Source organism: Schistocerca piceifrons, chromosome 6, assembly GCF_021461385.2.
Source record: "Schistocerca piceifrons isolate TAMUIC-IGC-003096 chromosome 6, iqSchPice1.1, whole genome shotgun sequence".
In the NCBI taxonomy this organism is placed as follows: domain Eukaryota; kingdom Metazoa; phylum Arthropoda; class Insecta; order Orthoptera; family Acrididae; genus Schistocerca; species Schistocerca piceifrons.
This window is the reverse complement of record NC_060143.1, coordinates 101,917,315-101,933,906: the sequence shown is the minus strand read 5'-3', so window position 1 is coordinate 101,933,906 and position 16,592 is coordinate 101,917,315.

Genomic DNA, 16,592 nt, shown 5'->3' with positions numbered 1-16,592 from the left:
CTGGATGTAGTCCTGTGGAACGGCTTGCCATGCCATTTCCACCCGGCGCCTCAGTTGGACCAGCGTTCGTGCTGGACGTGCAGACCGCGTGAGACGACGCTTCATCCAGTCCCAAACATGCTCAATGGGGGACAGATCCGGAGATCTTGCTGGCCAGGGTAGCTGACTTACACCTTCTAGAGCACGTTGGGTGGCACGGGATACATGCGGACGTGCATTGTCCTGTTGGAGCAGCACGTTCCCTTGCCGGTCTAGGAATGGTAGAACGATGGGTTCGATGACGGTTTGGATGTACCGTGCACTATTCAGTGTCCCCTCGACGATCACCAGTGGTGTACGGCCAGTGTAGGAGATCGCTCCCCACACCATGATGCTGGGTGTTGGCCCTGTGTGCCTCGGTCGTATGCAGTCCTGATTGTGGCGCTCACCTGCACGGCGCCAAACACGCATACGACCATCATTGGCACCAAGGCAGAAGCGACTCTCATCGCTGAAGACGACACGTCTCCATTCGTCCCTCCATTCACGCCTGTCGCGACACCACTGGAGGCGGGCTGCACGATGTTGGGGCGTGAGCGGAAGACGGCCTAACGGTGTGTGGGACCGTAGCCCAGCTTCATGGAGACGGTTGTGAATGGTCCTCGCCGATACCCCAGGAGCAACAGTGTCCCTAATTTGCTGGGAAGTGGCGGTGCGGTCCCCTACGGCACTGCGTAGGATCCTACGGTCTTGGCGTGCATCCGTGCGTCGCTGCGGTCCGGTCCCAGGTCGACGGGCACGTGCACCTTCCGCCGACCACTGGCGACAACATCGATGTACTGTGGAGACCTCACGCCCCACGTGTTGAGCAATTCGGCTGTACGTCCACCCGGCCTCCCGCATGCCCACTATACGTCCTCGCTCAAAGTCCGTCAACTGCACATACGGTTCACGTCCACGCTGTCGCGGCATGCTACCAGTGTTAAAGACTGCGATGGAGCTCCGTATGCCACGGCAAACTGGCTGACACTGACGGCGGCGGTGCACAAATGCTGCGCAGCTAGCGCCATTCGACGGCCAACACCGCGGTTCCTGGTGTGTCCGCTGTGCCGTGCGTGTGATCATTGCTTGTACAGCCCTCTCGCAGTGTCCGGAGCAAGTATGGTGGGTCTGACACACCGGTGTCAATGTGTTCTTTTTTCCATTTCCAGGAGTGTATAATACATACAAGAACACCAGCTTCAGGCCCTACTGCCTGTACTCAATAACCACTGATTTTCACTGAAGGAGACTCCACTTTACCTCCTTAAATATTGTTGCCAGTCTTTAAACTTCTTAGCAAATTCCACAGGTGACTAATTTATCATCCCGAATGGATACAAAAATCTTATTACTTCCATCTCCATAAAGAACATTGAACCCTCAGCATATAAAATTGTGCTACAATAAAAATTATTTCATGCCGTGCTTTGTAAGAATTTTTATGCAAGAGATGGCAGGCGCTGCAAGAATATAACTGTAATAAATATTTCTTTTCCAAATCACCTAATCCACAGAAATTTTGGTCACATCAAATAGCATAGATTCCAGATAGAAAAGAGTGACACAAAAATTGAAGAGCACAGTGGGAACAGAACACGGATAGGAAAGAGTTAGGATAGAGTGCACCAGAAAATGAGAACGGACACACCCGGACAGGGAAGGCATTACTCGCCAACTGGTGTGCCTACCAAAGTCAGCTGACCCCTTATCTCAGTGGCGTATTCATTATACGCTTCCATATATTTCCCTTTTCTGCAGTACCTAATGAGAAAACTGTCACTCTCCTCGGTAGTTAGATTATTTTTTCCTAGAAAATGGTACAACTACATTTCTTTCCTTTATTTCCAATCCTTATTGAAATCTAGTTTCCCTTTGTATTTATTGAGGAAGTCCAACCCTATTAACATCCACAGAAGTTTTGGTCACATCAAGTAGCATAGACTCCAGATATAAAAGAGTGAAATAAAAATTGAAGAGCACAGTGGGAACAGAATACATATAGGAAATAGTTAGGATAGAGTGCACCAGAAAATGAGAACGGACACATCCGGACAGGGAAGGCATTACTCGCCAACTGGTGTGCCTACCAAAGTCAGCTGACCCCTTATCTCAGTGGCGTATTCATTATGCGCTTCCATATATTTCCCTTTTCTGCAGTACCTAATGAGAAAACTGTCACTCTCCTCGGTAGTTAGATTATTTTTTCCTAGAAAATGGTACAACTACATTTCTTTCCTTTATTTCCAATCCTCATTGAAATCTAGTTTCCCTTTGTATTTATTGAGGAAGTCCAACCCTATTAATATCCACAGAAGTTTTGGTCACATCAAGTAGCATAGACTCCAGATATAAAAGAGTGAAATAAAAATTGAAGAGCACAGTGGGAACAGAATACATATAGGAAATAGTTAGGATAGAGTGCACCAAAAAATGAGAACGGACACACCCGGACAGGGAAGGCATTACTCGCCAACTGGTGTGCCTACCAAATTCAGCTGACCCCTTATCTCAGTGGCGTATTCATTATACGCTTCCATATATTTCCCTTTTCTGCAGTACCTAATGAGAAAACTGTCACTCTCCTCGGTAGTTAGATTATTTTTTCCTAGAAAATGGTACAACTACATTTCTTTCCTTTATTTCCAATCCTCATTGAAATCTAGTTTCCCTTTGTATTTATTGAGGAAGTCCAACCCTATTAATATCCACAGAAGTTTTGGTCACATCAAGTAGCATAGACTCCAGATATAAAAGAGTGAAATAAAAATTGAAGAGCACAGTGGGAACAGAATACATATAGGAAATAGTTAGGATAGAGTGCACCAAAAAATGAGAACGGACACACCCGGACAGGGAAGGCATTACTCGCCAACTGGTGTGCCTACCAAATTCAGCTGACCCCTTATCTCAGTGGCGTATTCATTATACGCTTCCATATATTTCCCTTTTCTGCAGTACCTAATGAAAAAACTGTCACTCTCCTCGGTAGTTAGATTCTTTTTCCTAGAAAATGGTATAACTACATTTATTCCCTTTATTTCCAATCCTCATTGAAATCCAGTTTCCCTTTGTATTTATTGAAGAAGTCCACCCCTATTAACATGTCCGCTCTTGATCCTTGAACTATCAGGTAATTATGATACAAACGTATACCATTTAAGAGGCAGCAAAGCTTCATATTTAACAGGTTTCTTAACCTGTCCTGTGACTACAATTATTTGTATTTATCAATGAATGGCAGAAATGAAGAATTCATGACTACCTTTTTCCTCTGAAGGGTAGCCTTCTGACATACCAAATACGCAGCATTACGTCGCACAGTGTTGAGGTACGAGTCGTGGCTGGCGCACTGCTAAACTCTCGAGCGCGGTGTGTTCTGCGCAGCCGGGTGAACACAATGCAGCATGCCGCTGCGGCTCCGGCTTCTGAGCGTTGTTTGTTGTTTGTTGTTCCTAGGTGCTGCCTGCCTGCGGCTCGTAATGTCTCTAGCCCCTGTGGATGCTGTGCTGGCGGATTATATTGTCAAATGTAACACGATTACAAACAGAGAGAATTCATACAGACGCAGCAACGTTGCACAGAATACGTGTATTAGTACGCTCATTTAGAAAGAAACAATGTACAGCACAAAGCAGTTGTCAGATTAGCATAATTCTGAGCAGGCGGGTGGCTTGAGAGTGGAACAATGGGTGGTGGTTGAAGAATGGAGGGTGTGTTGGGTACTTCAGCAACGTATGTAGAAACAAGTACGAAAGTTCTTCTCGTCTTTCTCATTTTTACCGTCTCTGATTCACGCGTAATGGACAAGGCAGAACTTAAATCTGTTCGTAAAGATCTAACTGAACATGGATTGGGGCAGGCGGTTCCCAGTTCAAAATATCTGACGTTTCTTGGATTTGTACTACAACCAAAGATAACAACACAAAAACTTTGTTCATAGCGAGTGTATTGGAATCACCTCTTATTTCTTGCTGAGACAAAACTTGCCCACTTGGCGGAGTTGATGGTAAAGAAAACGTAACAAGAGGAAAATGAACATAGGTCATTCAGTCAATCGTGTTCAGATATAGGTTTGTATGGGTGAAGTGGACGCCAAAGGAGAGAACGTATAAATGCTACTCATTTGGGCTGTTCGGAATAAATGGGAACGAATGACCGATGTGCATTTTTTTTGTGTTTCCATTTGTTTCCTGTTAGCTCGTGCAAGTAGATGAGTTACGTTACCCCAGAGTACCTTCAGAATGGTTAGTACAGGACAGACAAAGTCAAATTTGTGTTACGTTTTTAATAAGGTCGTTTGTCTTCGCTGTAGATAGAAAATAAAAATATTTGTGTCAACTAAGGTGGTAGAAACTTAGATTAGTGACAGAAGTAAAGTTCCTGTGCCAATGTTTGACAAAATTGGAGCTCCGCCTACTCAGCAAGACTGATGGTGCCAAGGCTTGGCTTATTACCCACATCACCTTCCAGCTTTGCCGAGCGGAAAGTGCGGTAAGTAAACATGCGTATGTTACCTGTAGATCGCATTTTGCAACGCTGCCATGTTCTATAGCTAACATCGTTTTATGTATATAAATTTCAACAACTTGGATCAACATTCCTGTGACAAAAAATGCAAACGGTAGTGATGTCCCTGAAAGTATAAACGTGTGTGCAGCAGTTAGACTAGCCCATTCCAACGCTTTCTAGAATTAGGACACTTAGATAATTACTTGAGTGAAAACGCCTGTGTCCACCTATCAGTTTTTAAACTTTTGATACCTACAAAAGGTAGAAAATGAGTTGTGTAGAACTCGTTTTCTCGTTAAAATATTTGCCAGGGCCACATTAGTAATTCATGGAGTAATCTCCCGTCTCTGCAACTAAAAGAAAGCAGTTTACGTTTTCTCATGTTAGTCTCTGACACGATAAAAACGTAAAATAGTAACATACTTGTAACGACATTATCATACATATAAAAACAAACATGTATTACAGATTACTGAAAATGTTTCATAAACGCATACGGCAAATAGCAAACTGCCTTTCATCTTGTTGCAGACACGAAAGATACCTTCATAAACTTTGAAGCAACTAAGGAACGACATAAAAACCAAAAAATGATCACCTTAGTAAATTTATGCTCATTTACTATAACCACTTTGACAAAAAACTGCAAACTCCTTATTCTGTGTCTTATGACCTCTTTTTCCATGCGACGACGGGGGCTTGGATTTTACTCACGTAAGAAAGAATGGCTCAAACGGCTCTGAGCACTATGGGACTTAACATCTGAGGTCATCAGTCCCCTAGAACTTAGAAGCACTTAAACCTAACTAACCTAAGGACATCGCAACATCCATGCCCGAGGCAGGATTCGAACCTGCGACCGTAGCAGTCGCGTGGTTCCGGACTGAAGCGCAGGGAACCCCTCGGCCACCCCGGCCGGCCATGTAAGAAGTGTCTTGAATTTTACTCATGTCACCAGTTTCTCTTTGAAACCTGGGCAAGTAACGAGCTGCAGAATGTAGAAGTAATATTGCAGCAGTAGCACATTAGCAATTTACATTTCGTTACATCAGCAGAAGATAAAGCATGATGCGAATACTAATACAGTGATCGAATGCGCGGCTAAAACGTGGCATTATTCCTGTGGCTAGCGCTGTTCCTCAATGTCGTCACATCGTCAGCCAATAGCAAGACAGAATGCTCCGTACCCAACGCTTGGTACGCAGCCTTACTTCTGTACAAGCTTTGCTCCAATATATATATATATATATATATATATATATATATATATATATGTGTGTGTGTGTGTGTGTGTGTATGTATGTGTGTGTGTGCGTATGTGCATGTGTATGTGTTCTGTATGTATTTCTAACTGTTGCGGAACGTTGATGGGCTGCCAATTTTGTTGTCGCCTATGAGACAAATTGTCACATTTATACAGCCATTGTCCTAAACCTTCCTAAATGCGAAGGCTCTGTTTTGTGGCCAGCGCAAACTCTCGCATCACCTACTCTATTTCAGTTAGAAAGGGCACTAAAAGGAATTTATAAATAAATGAAGGGAGACATGCACACCGATATGCTTCCACACTTTCAGATTTTCAATTACATCCGCAAGTCCTTAGTTTAGTATTACTGCAAACCGGAGACTTCCGGCATTGTATCACCTACACGAGGAGAGGCCTCGCCAGCTGTGTAGTCCAGTGCCTTACAAAAGGCAGTCCCTTAATTGGCTAGTAGTTTATTCAGACACAGATTCATACAGAAGGCAAAATTACAAATCCAGTGAAAGAAATTACAGGCCAATTAACGGAATGATGAACAAGTTGGAAAATTTAACAGGCAGCCATCAGCACTAATATCAGTTTTCTTCTACCTTCTTGACCATTGATGAGTTGTCCAGATTCATGACTATCAGATGGTGCGGGACAATCAATTTTAATGTTAGCCAAATAAATTACATGAAAAAGGCACAAGATGGCGTGGATCGTAAATGACAGAGCAATTGTGTTGAAGTTTCTGACGCAGACACGCCAGCGCAGAAGACGACGATTTTTTTTGGAAGAAACTCCCTCCTGTCACCTCTGTGGAATAGCTAATTTGAACGTCAGGGAGGCTTCCCTTGCTCCGACGATCAAAAAAGCTGATTGAACGGTTAACAGTCTCTCCTTCCCTCCCTCCCATCCTCCCACGCTGAACAGGTTGTGTAGAGCAATAATTAAGTAATAAGGGACGACAAGGGCCGACTAATGTCATAGCTGCAATTCTGACAGTATCTCCCTCCTAGTTTTCTAACAAGTTACAGAATAACATCCGGGAAGAAAGGATGTCACAGAGATCTAGCTTATTGCTCTGCCTCGTGATGACTGGGCGTTGTGTGATGCCCTTAGGTTAGTTAGGTTTAAGTAGTTCTAAATTCTAGGGGACTGATGACCATAGATGTTAAGTCCCATAGTGCTCAGAGCCATTTGAACCATTTTTTTAAAATCTAGCTTATCCAGAGATTCTTTCTCACTCCTATCCTTTTTCTCGTCTGTGGTCATTCGGCCACACAATATGAAAACCCATTCGCCGGCATCTAAACCTTTGATCTGCTCATGCTGCAGAACATCCAGAACCTTTGCATTCATGCCAGATGTTTGGAAGCCTGCTTATACTTTGCCCTTGTGCATGACAATTTAAGAAAGCAAATTTTCAAACCTCTTTACAAATTCACAGATTCACATGTTTTGGAGTTTTTAAGACATATGCTAGGAGCCTAGAAAAACTTCCAGTACGCATTCGATACCTGACAAAAAAAGTTGAAGCATCCAAAAGACAGTGTCGAATGTCAGTGGAACTTCGTTCGCGTACACACCATCAATTGGAATGTGTACAGCTGCATTTCTCTGTGACAGGTAGATAGGCCAGCAGAGTCCATAGGTGTCATTCGTGTTTAATTTTGATACCAGACCTGAAAGGATATACAGGGTGAGACAGCTAAGACGGACCACCCGAAATATACCCAGAACGAATAAATATATCGAGTTTCGGGTTCTGTCAATTTATAAAGGACTTTACGGCGAATTTCCTGACATTCGGAAGTAATTTTTATCGTTCGTATTCGTCGAATGACGACAGCAGCTTTTTCCCTAGTGGAACTATACACTTTTTTTCAGTGGCATTTGAAAGGTGTTTCTAAGAGAACTTCGAAGACATAACTAGCATGGGATTTGATCAATTAATATCAACGTAACTGCGCCGGAACGACTGCCTCGCCGTCAAGAGACGAGATTCCACAACTGCCAGCCGTATTGTACCAAATGTAAGCAAACTCGTAACTCAGGTACAGTTCGTGTTTATTATCACGGCTGTCATAAAAAAATCCTCAGGAGTTGGCACTAAGCACTGATGCACACTAAAAACTGATCCTGGTGAAACAATTCTCAGCCGTGGCGCCACTAAGTTAGTAGACTGTTCATTCGGGCGCCACTAGCTCAAGGGTAGTATCGACTATTCCTCTCGCGGCTCTATTGCCAATATCTGTGAGGAAGAGTTGTATCTGTCGGTTGTGCCCTCAGAGGCTCTTTGCTTGCCGATATATATACGTGTTCGCTGGCCCGAGAGGGAAGGCACCAAGTTTGGGGATTGGCGGTAGCGTCGCGACAAGAGGCTGTCACGAGGTCCGAGCGGCCGAGCCACGAGCTACGCAAGGAGGGCCTGTGCAGTGGAAGGATGCTGGAGTACTTCACCGGGGTCAGCGTCGACTGCAAGACGCTGGCCAACTAACAAATCTCTCCTCTATGCTATAATCTTTTTATATTCTTCTCAAAAAACTGAAAGGGTACAATCCCGCCCGACATTGAAAATAGGTACAACATTCTTCGTTATTCTTGTCAGAACAACATATTTTTTGTAACAATAACTCAATTTCACTTAACACACCGAAGCCAGATACCAGTGTAGGAAAGAATGAAAATTTATTTGAGACGGTCCTTTGGTCACCTTTGGTGGAACCAAAGAGATGAAATTTACCTGAACTTTGAGCGCCTGAAATCTGCCTGACCAATACTGTAGCAAGGTGCTCCCGCACTTCGGCAGAGGTGCGAGATGATCTGAAGAATGGCCGTGTTTCAGCACTCTGGCGCTGGATCTTCTGTTGGTAAGACCTGTCTTAGGTGTGCTCCGTAAAGACAAAAGAGTAGAGAAAATGGTATGCATGTGAAATACTTAAGAGCAGTTTGGAATAATTATTTCTCTATTTCAGGAACTTTTGGGGGGAGAATTAAATGACAGGCGGGTAATATTAAGGCGATCGTAGTAATCTTCCGAAGTGACCAACGGTCACAGTGAAACCACGTGTAGCAATAAGTTGAAATACTTGCGAGTGCCAGTACTACGTTGAAATACTTGCGAGTGCTAGTACTAACTTGAAATACTTCCGAGTGCTAAAGTTAAGCTGAATTACTGGCGTGTGTGCTATAAGTTGGAAATAGTTAAGAAATGGCGTGTGCAGGACTTGAAATTAGAGATGAGTACTTCCACGTGGTGAGTACTGCGTGAGTCTCAATCTGTGTATGAGACAAAGGATAAAGAGAAGTACTCGTCCATGGTATCAGTTGAGGACTCGCGTGTGTGACGAATATTTTCTTAATATTACTTTGCGTGTTATGTTTCCGTGTGACGCTGGATTCAAACTCTAATACTCTGAGAGTGAAGCAAGGTGAGTCAGCCGTCTATCCAGCAACGCCACTTGGCTTGCATTGCACAGGAAGACGTGCATATATCCTCCAGAGTTCGTAGTAGGAAAGAAAAGTTACGAAGTGGGGCAGTGTCGTGTGAAACTGGGATGAACACTGATTGAAGTGGGAAAGCTGATGTGATTCTAGCGTTGTGACTATTCTTTGTGTTGTATTGTATGTTGCCAGTGTGATGTGTTTCGTGTAATATAAGTATGTGTGGTTTGCATGGGATAGTAGCAAGATAGGTTCAGAGGCAGTGGGTTACGCATGTTCCTTTTTGTACCGCTCTGTCTGGAGTAAATTTTCGTGATGATGGGTGTGAGAGTCGAAGTGTGAGACACAGCAAAAGATCCACCATCCTATCCAGAAAGTGCACTGTAGTGTTATATAATTACGAGACCATAAGATAGAGAATCACCAATGTAAAGCCATGTCCACTGGGCGGAGTTTCTCATGTGTAATTATTGTATAAATATGTAATAATAGAATAATAGAATTTATCGGAATAAAAGAAAAAGATAGTGAAAAGAAAAAGATTGGTGGCCTTGTTCTTCGAATAGTGTGTAGTCATGGTATCCAGAATTTATAATGTGTGCGCCATTCACATTCAGTGCGACGGCCACATGTTGACCAAAGCCGTTGAGTAAGAAAGAAAATGTGGTATTGCCAGTTTGTAGTGAACAATTGTGTAAATTACTAATAGTCATACGTGCGTTATCCGTTTCCGTTGCGTAATGTTCAAATATGAGAATCATTTTCTAGCTTAATTGTGAGTACTAGAGCTCATAATCAGTCAATGAAGTTTTGCGATAAATAAGAATAAATCCACTCGCTTGGCAGACCACTCATCTTGCAGGCCTGACTGCTTGATGCCACAGTATGAGCAAGGCATGTGGGTGCCTCTCAAAACAACAAAATTTTATTCATATTTCAGCCTTCAATTATTATTATTTTGAAAAGTATTATTCTTTGTAAGTGTTGTAGATAAAAGAAAAGAAAACTGTGAAATGATGAAAAACGAAAATTGTAAGATGTACGACCTGTTATAAAACATCAGGTGACAGGTCCATAATTTGGTAATAAATAAATAAGTAAAAAGGCCAACATAAGTCGGTTGGTTGGCAACGTCTGTGTCGGAGGACCGCTCGTGGTCTGGTTGACCCTTCTACCTGGCTGTCATCGGCACCACTCAGTAACCGCCGCTACGCTCCGTGGATCCATGGAGCTGCTTGCTGATAAAAAGGAGTAACATTCCGTAATCCTCGTGGTGATTGGTGCCATTGTCAACCTGATCTCCTAGTTATTTTCTGGTTTGTACCTGGCCCTCAGACTTTTACTCGGTCAGCTCTTTGATCGTAACTATAGGCCACAGTATTGTACTAAGACACTAGTTGTCGTTTAAAAATTTGTTCTGATATTACATTGCACTTCTTTTCTAGTTCATACCCGATCATGAATATTCTAATGAATCAGCTCCTAGTCGGAAATACAGTCGAACAATTGTACCAACGCCGGCCGGTGTGGCCGTGCGGTTAAAGGCGCTTCAGTCTAGAACCGTGTGACCGCTACGGTCGCAGGTTCGAATCCTGCCTCGGGGATGGATGTGTGTGATGTTCTTAGGTTAGTTAGGTTTAATTAGTTCTAGGCGACTGATGACCTCAGAAGTTGAGTCGCATAGTGCCCAGAGCCATTTGAACCATTTTTGAATTTTACCAACGCACAGGTTGCCGTTATACAAACAGGGGTCTTGTGGGTAGATTTAGATGTTAACCGGTTCAATTCCTTGACTGTACCAAAGGTCCGCAGTCAGTCCTGTCGACGATGCTGCAGATGGTGAGCTCTGCTTTCATCCTGCTAGTGAGACTGGAAGTCTTCACCAAATCAATTGGTACAGAGCCGAGTCGAGGGTCTGAATCAGAGGCTGAGACGGTTCTGCGACCGTGTGGGCTGCAGATTCCTCGACTTGCGCTATAGGGTGGTGGGGTCTCGGGTTCAGCTGGTATTGTAATTTTAAACTGTCGAAGCTGCATTGGTAAAGTACCGGAACTTCAAGCGCTGATAGGAAGCACGGAAGCTGAAATCGTTATAGGTACGGAAAGCTGGCTGAAGCCAGAGATTAATTGTACCGAAATTTCTACAAAGGCACAGACGGTGTTTAGAAAGGATAGATTGCATGCAACCGGTGGTGGTGTGTTTGTCGCTGTTAGAAGTAGTTTATCCTGTAGTGAAATAGAAGTGGATAGTTCCTGTGAATTATTATTGGTGGAGGTTACACTCAACAACCGATCTAGGTTAATAATTGACTCCTTTTACCGACCTCCCGACTCAGCAGCATTAGTGGCAGAACAACTGAGAGAAAATCTGGAATACGTTGCACATTTATTTTCTCAGCATGTTATAGTCTTAGGTGGAGATTTCAGTTCACCAGATATAGACTGGGACACTCAGATGTTTAGGACGGGTGGTAGGGACAGAGCATCGAGTGACATTATACTGAGTGCACTATCCGAAAATTACCTCGAGCAACTAAACAGAGAACCGACTCGTGGAGATAACATCTTGGACCTACTGATAACAAAGTGACCCGAACTTTTCGACTCTGTAAACGCAGAACAGGGAATCAGTGATCATAAGGCCGTTTCAGCATCCCTGAATATGCAAGTAAATAGGAATATAAAAAAAAGGGAGGAAGATTTATCTGTTTAGCAAGAGTAATAGAAGGCAGATTTCAGACTACCTAACAGATCAAAACGAAAATTTCTGTTCCGACACCTACAGTGTTGGGTGTTTATGGAAAAAGTTCAAGGCAATCGTAAAATGCGTTTTAGGCAGATACGTGCCGAGTAAAACTGTGAGGGACGGGAAAAACCCACCGTGGTTCAACAACAAAGTTAGGAATCTACTGCGAAAGCAAAGAGAGCTTCACTGCAATTTTAAACTCAGCCAAAACCTCTCAGACGAACAGAAGCTAAACGATGTCAAAGTTAGCGTAAGGAGGGCTATGCGTGAAGCGTTCAGTGAATTCGAAAGTAAAATTCTATGTACCGACTTGACAGAAAATCCTAGGAAGTTCTGGTCTTACGTTAAATCAGTAAGTGGCTCGAAGCAGCATATCCAGACACTCCAGGATGATGATGGCACTGAAACAGAGGATGACACTCGTAAAGCTGAAATACTAAACACCTTTTTCCAAAGCTGTTTCACAGAGGAGGACCGCACTGCAGTTCCTTCTCTAAATCCTCGCACAAACGAAAAAATGGCTGACATCGAAATAAGTGTCCAAGGAATAGAAAAGCAACTGGAATCACTCAACAGAGGAAAGTCCACTGGACCTGACGGGATACCAATTCGATTCTACACAGAGTACGCGAAAGAGCTTGCCCCCCTTCTAACAGCCGTGTAGCGCAAGTCTCAAGAGGAACGGAAGGTTCCAAATGATTGGGAAAGAGCACAGGTAGTCCCAGTCTTCAAGAAGGGTCGTCGAGCAGTTGCGCAAAACTATAGACCTATATCTCTGACGTCGATCTGTTGTAGAATTTTAGAACATGTTTTTCGCTCGCGTATCACGTCGTTTCTGGAAACCCAGAATCTTCTCTGTAGGAATCAACATGGATTCCGGAAACAGCGATCGTGTGAGATCCAACTCGCTTTATCTGTTCATGAGACCTAGAAAATATTAGACACAGGCTCCCAGGTAAATGCCATTTTCCTTGACTTCCGGAAGGCGTCCGATACAGTTCCGCACTGTCACCTGATAAACAAAGTAAGAGCCTACGGAATATCAGATCAGCTGTGTGGCTGGATTGAAGAGTGTTTAGCAAACAGAACACAGCATGTTGTTCTCAATGGAGAGACGTCTACAGACGGTAAAGTAACCTCTGGCGTGCCACAGGGGAGTGTTATGAGACCATTCCTTTTCACAATATATATAAATGACCTAGCAGATACTGTCGGAAGTTCCACGTGCCTTTCGCGGATGATGCTGTAGTATACAGAGAAGTTGCAGCATTAGAAAATTGCAGCGAAATGCAGGAAGATCTGCAGCGGATAGGCACTTGGTGCAGGGAGTGGCAACTGACCTTTAACATAGACAAATGTAATGTATTGCGAATATATAGAAAGGTGGATCCTTTATTCTATGATTATATGATAGCGGAAGAAACACTGGTAGCAGATACTTCTGTAAAATATCTGGAAGTATGCGTGCGAAACGATTTGAAGTGGAATGATCATATAAAATTAATTGTTGGTAAGGCGGGTATCGGGTTGAGATTCGTTGGGAGAGTCCTTAGAAAATGTAGTCCATCAACAGGGGAAGTGGCTTACAAAACACTCGTTCGACCTATACTTGAGTATTGCTCATCAGTGTGGGATCCGTACCAGGTCGGGTTGACGGAGGAGATAGAGAAGATCCAAAGAAGAGCGGCGCGTTTCGTCACAGGGTTGTTAGGTAAGCGTGATAGCGTTACGGAGATGTTTAACAAACTCAAGTGGCAGACTCTGCGAGAAAGGCGCTCTGCATCGCGGTGTAGCTTGCTGTCCAGGTTTCGAGAGGGTGCGTTTCGGGATGAGGTATCGAATATATTGCTTCCCCCTACTTATACCTCCCGAGGAGATCACGAATGTAAAATTAGAGAGATTCGAGCGCGCACGGAGGCTTTCCGGCAGTCGTTCTTCCCGCGAACCATACGCAACTGGAACAGGACAGGGAGGCCACATCGGCCGGCGAACACAGACTGATTCTAGCGCATAGGTAAATACAGGAACTTTACCTGAGTTACGTGTTTGCCTACATTTATACAATAGGGCACAGATGTTTGTGGAACCTCTTCTCCTGACTGGGAAGGGGGGGGGGGGGAGGCACTGGTTTGCGGTTCTGTTATCTTCATTCTATTTGATGAAGTCCCATACACGTCATGTCGTTGAAATTCTCATAGAAGCTTCTTTCAAATGCCACTAGAGGGAAAAAAAGTTGATGTCGTAATTCGGCGACTGTAAACGATCAAAACCACTATGAAGGACACGGAGATGCTGCGCATTCGTTTGAGACAGTGTTACCAGCACCTGACACTGAAAGGGACTGTGGTTCATTATTCGACCGGTGCGTCGAATCACGCAATTTCCAGATTTCTGGGTCATTTGGATTTGACAGTGGCCTGAAGTTAGGCTGTGTGGGAACATGAGAAGTGTTCTTTACAAGGTTCCAGTCGGTCATGTGTGCCCACCACAACTTACTGTGCACCAAGCGCGTCATAACCCATTTACGTCTGCGTCTGCCATCCCAGAACTAAGATTTTCTGCAACAATCTGTGTCATACCGCAGCAATGATTGGAAACAAACAGCGGCAGAGTAGAGAGTTCCTGTCCCGTGTGTAGGCTGCTCTTAACACCATACAACAACGCTACTCTCTCTTTCCATGATTTTAATGTTCTCTTATTGTCTTATGTTACGAGTGTCTGGTCACGGCTGTTAACTTGCATTATCGTGCTAGAACATTTGCTGTCTATCATAACATGTAACTTCGGACTCGCTTCTAAAAACATTAATGTTAACACTGTCAACACTATTTTAGAGTAAACTGAACCCTCTCACTAATGTTAACCGTGTTTGTATCTGTCTGTATAGTAATCGGGCTATCGAGCTTCTTGTGGTGCGTTTAGTGGGCAAACTATATGATCATTGTATACATTTCACTTCACTATTACCTGAATTATCGCTCTGACAGCTAATGTGTCCCGCAGAAGCACAGTGACAGCATTTACCATTGGGTCAGTAACTACTACCGACTCCTGTCCTAAAAATCAGTACTTCAACTTGCTGATACCGATCGCTGTGTTGTGAAGGGCAGAATTTAGAAACTAATTTTGTTTACTCAGATTAGAAAAAATATTGAAATTATAATCCCAGAAATGTTATTAAAGCACTTTTTTTCAGAATGAAACTAACAAGATCGTAAACGACTTCATTTTCAAATATTATTTTGCGTAGTTCACAAATGCAAGATGAACCGTGAAACTGTCGTTAGACTGGAATTACTTTAATCTTGAGACTTCTAGTAATTTAAACAAATGAAATTTTATCAAGTTCAGTAATATAAACGTTGGTTCTTTCCACTTTCTCAGTTTAATAATCCACACAACGATAGCATTCAACGTTGTTAATTTTCCACATGGCAGTTGATAATCTTGAGATAGCGTTTAAGCTAGGCACTTGAAAGAATATGGAGAACTCGCAATAATTATTTGGCAATATTATGAACCAAAAGCACACTTTATAACAGATGTTGTTGACTCGAGTCTGGCTTCTTGTGCACGAATAAGGAAATTAACTGTCTGTAGTTCGCCCCATAAGAAGGTACAATTCACATGAGACGACTTATTATTGCGTAAGTGCCAACTATTGCCTTCGTCCTTAATTTATACCAATGTCAGCACCAAATATTTAATATCCTGACGAACATATCAATGCACGAACTCACTCAGCCACTGCTCGATGGTTTCTGCGTACTGTTCAGTCTGTCTGAGGTATACTTCGTTCCACGTGAAAGGTGTTCACAAACTGGAAAGACAAGGAAAAATCTTGGCTGTCGAGGCACAATGAGTTCCTCCTTTCTCTAGCAGAATGCTACTCTTTTCGTAACAACAAACTAAATCCTTAGGAAGAACTCAGGCTATACAAATATAATTATTTTTAATCCGTAAGTACAGGTTGGTTATAATCAAACTTTCGCTGCCGGAACGTGTATAGACGGAAAACTGTTTACCGTATGGGCACTCAGCTTTATGGGAACGATGTTCAGATTGTGGGCAGGAGATGTTGTTAGTAGTGTTAGTGTCATGATTTGCCGTTAGGCGCCGGTACTGGTATGGTGAAGGAGGGCTGAAACACGGGCATCAGTGTGCTGGACAAGCTGAGCAAGACTGAAGCAGATTTATCAAAACAACAGCAATAGTGCTGTCGCTCTTCGCGGCTATCAACTCCTTAAGGAATGCTAAGAGGTCCACTTGTCACACCGGCGCTGAAGAACCTGATTCGGAAATTGGAACTAACTGGTGACTTGGGTATTACTCCTGGGAGAGGCCGATGTCCCATTGGCATCAAAAATTTTTGGTGAAGTTACTATTGCTGTGGTTGAGAATGTTGGACGCAGTATGCGATCTTCAAGCAGCGCAAGAGCGGTGTCATGTCAGCTGATCGTTCCATGGCCCATCTTTCGGAAAGTGTTGTGAACAGTTGTGAAGCAGCATCAGTAGAAACTTCCATGCTGTTATGGATGCAGATGAGTAACGTTTGTAGCCTGGAACGTAAACATGGTACGCATTTAACAAATGTTACCCTCTACGATTGTACTGGGCACTGCAA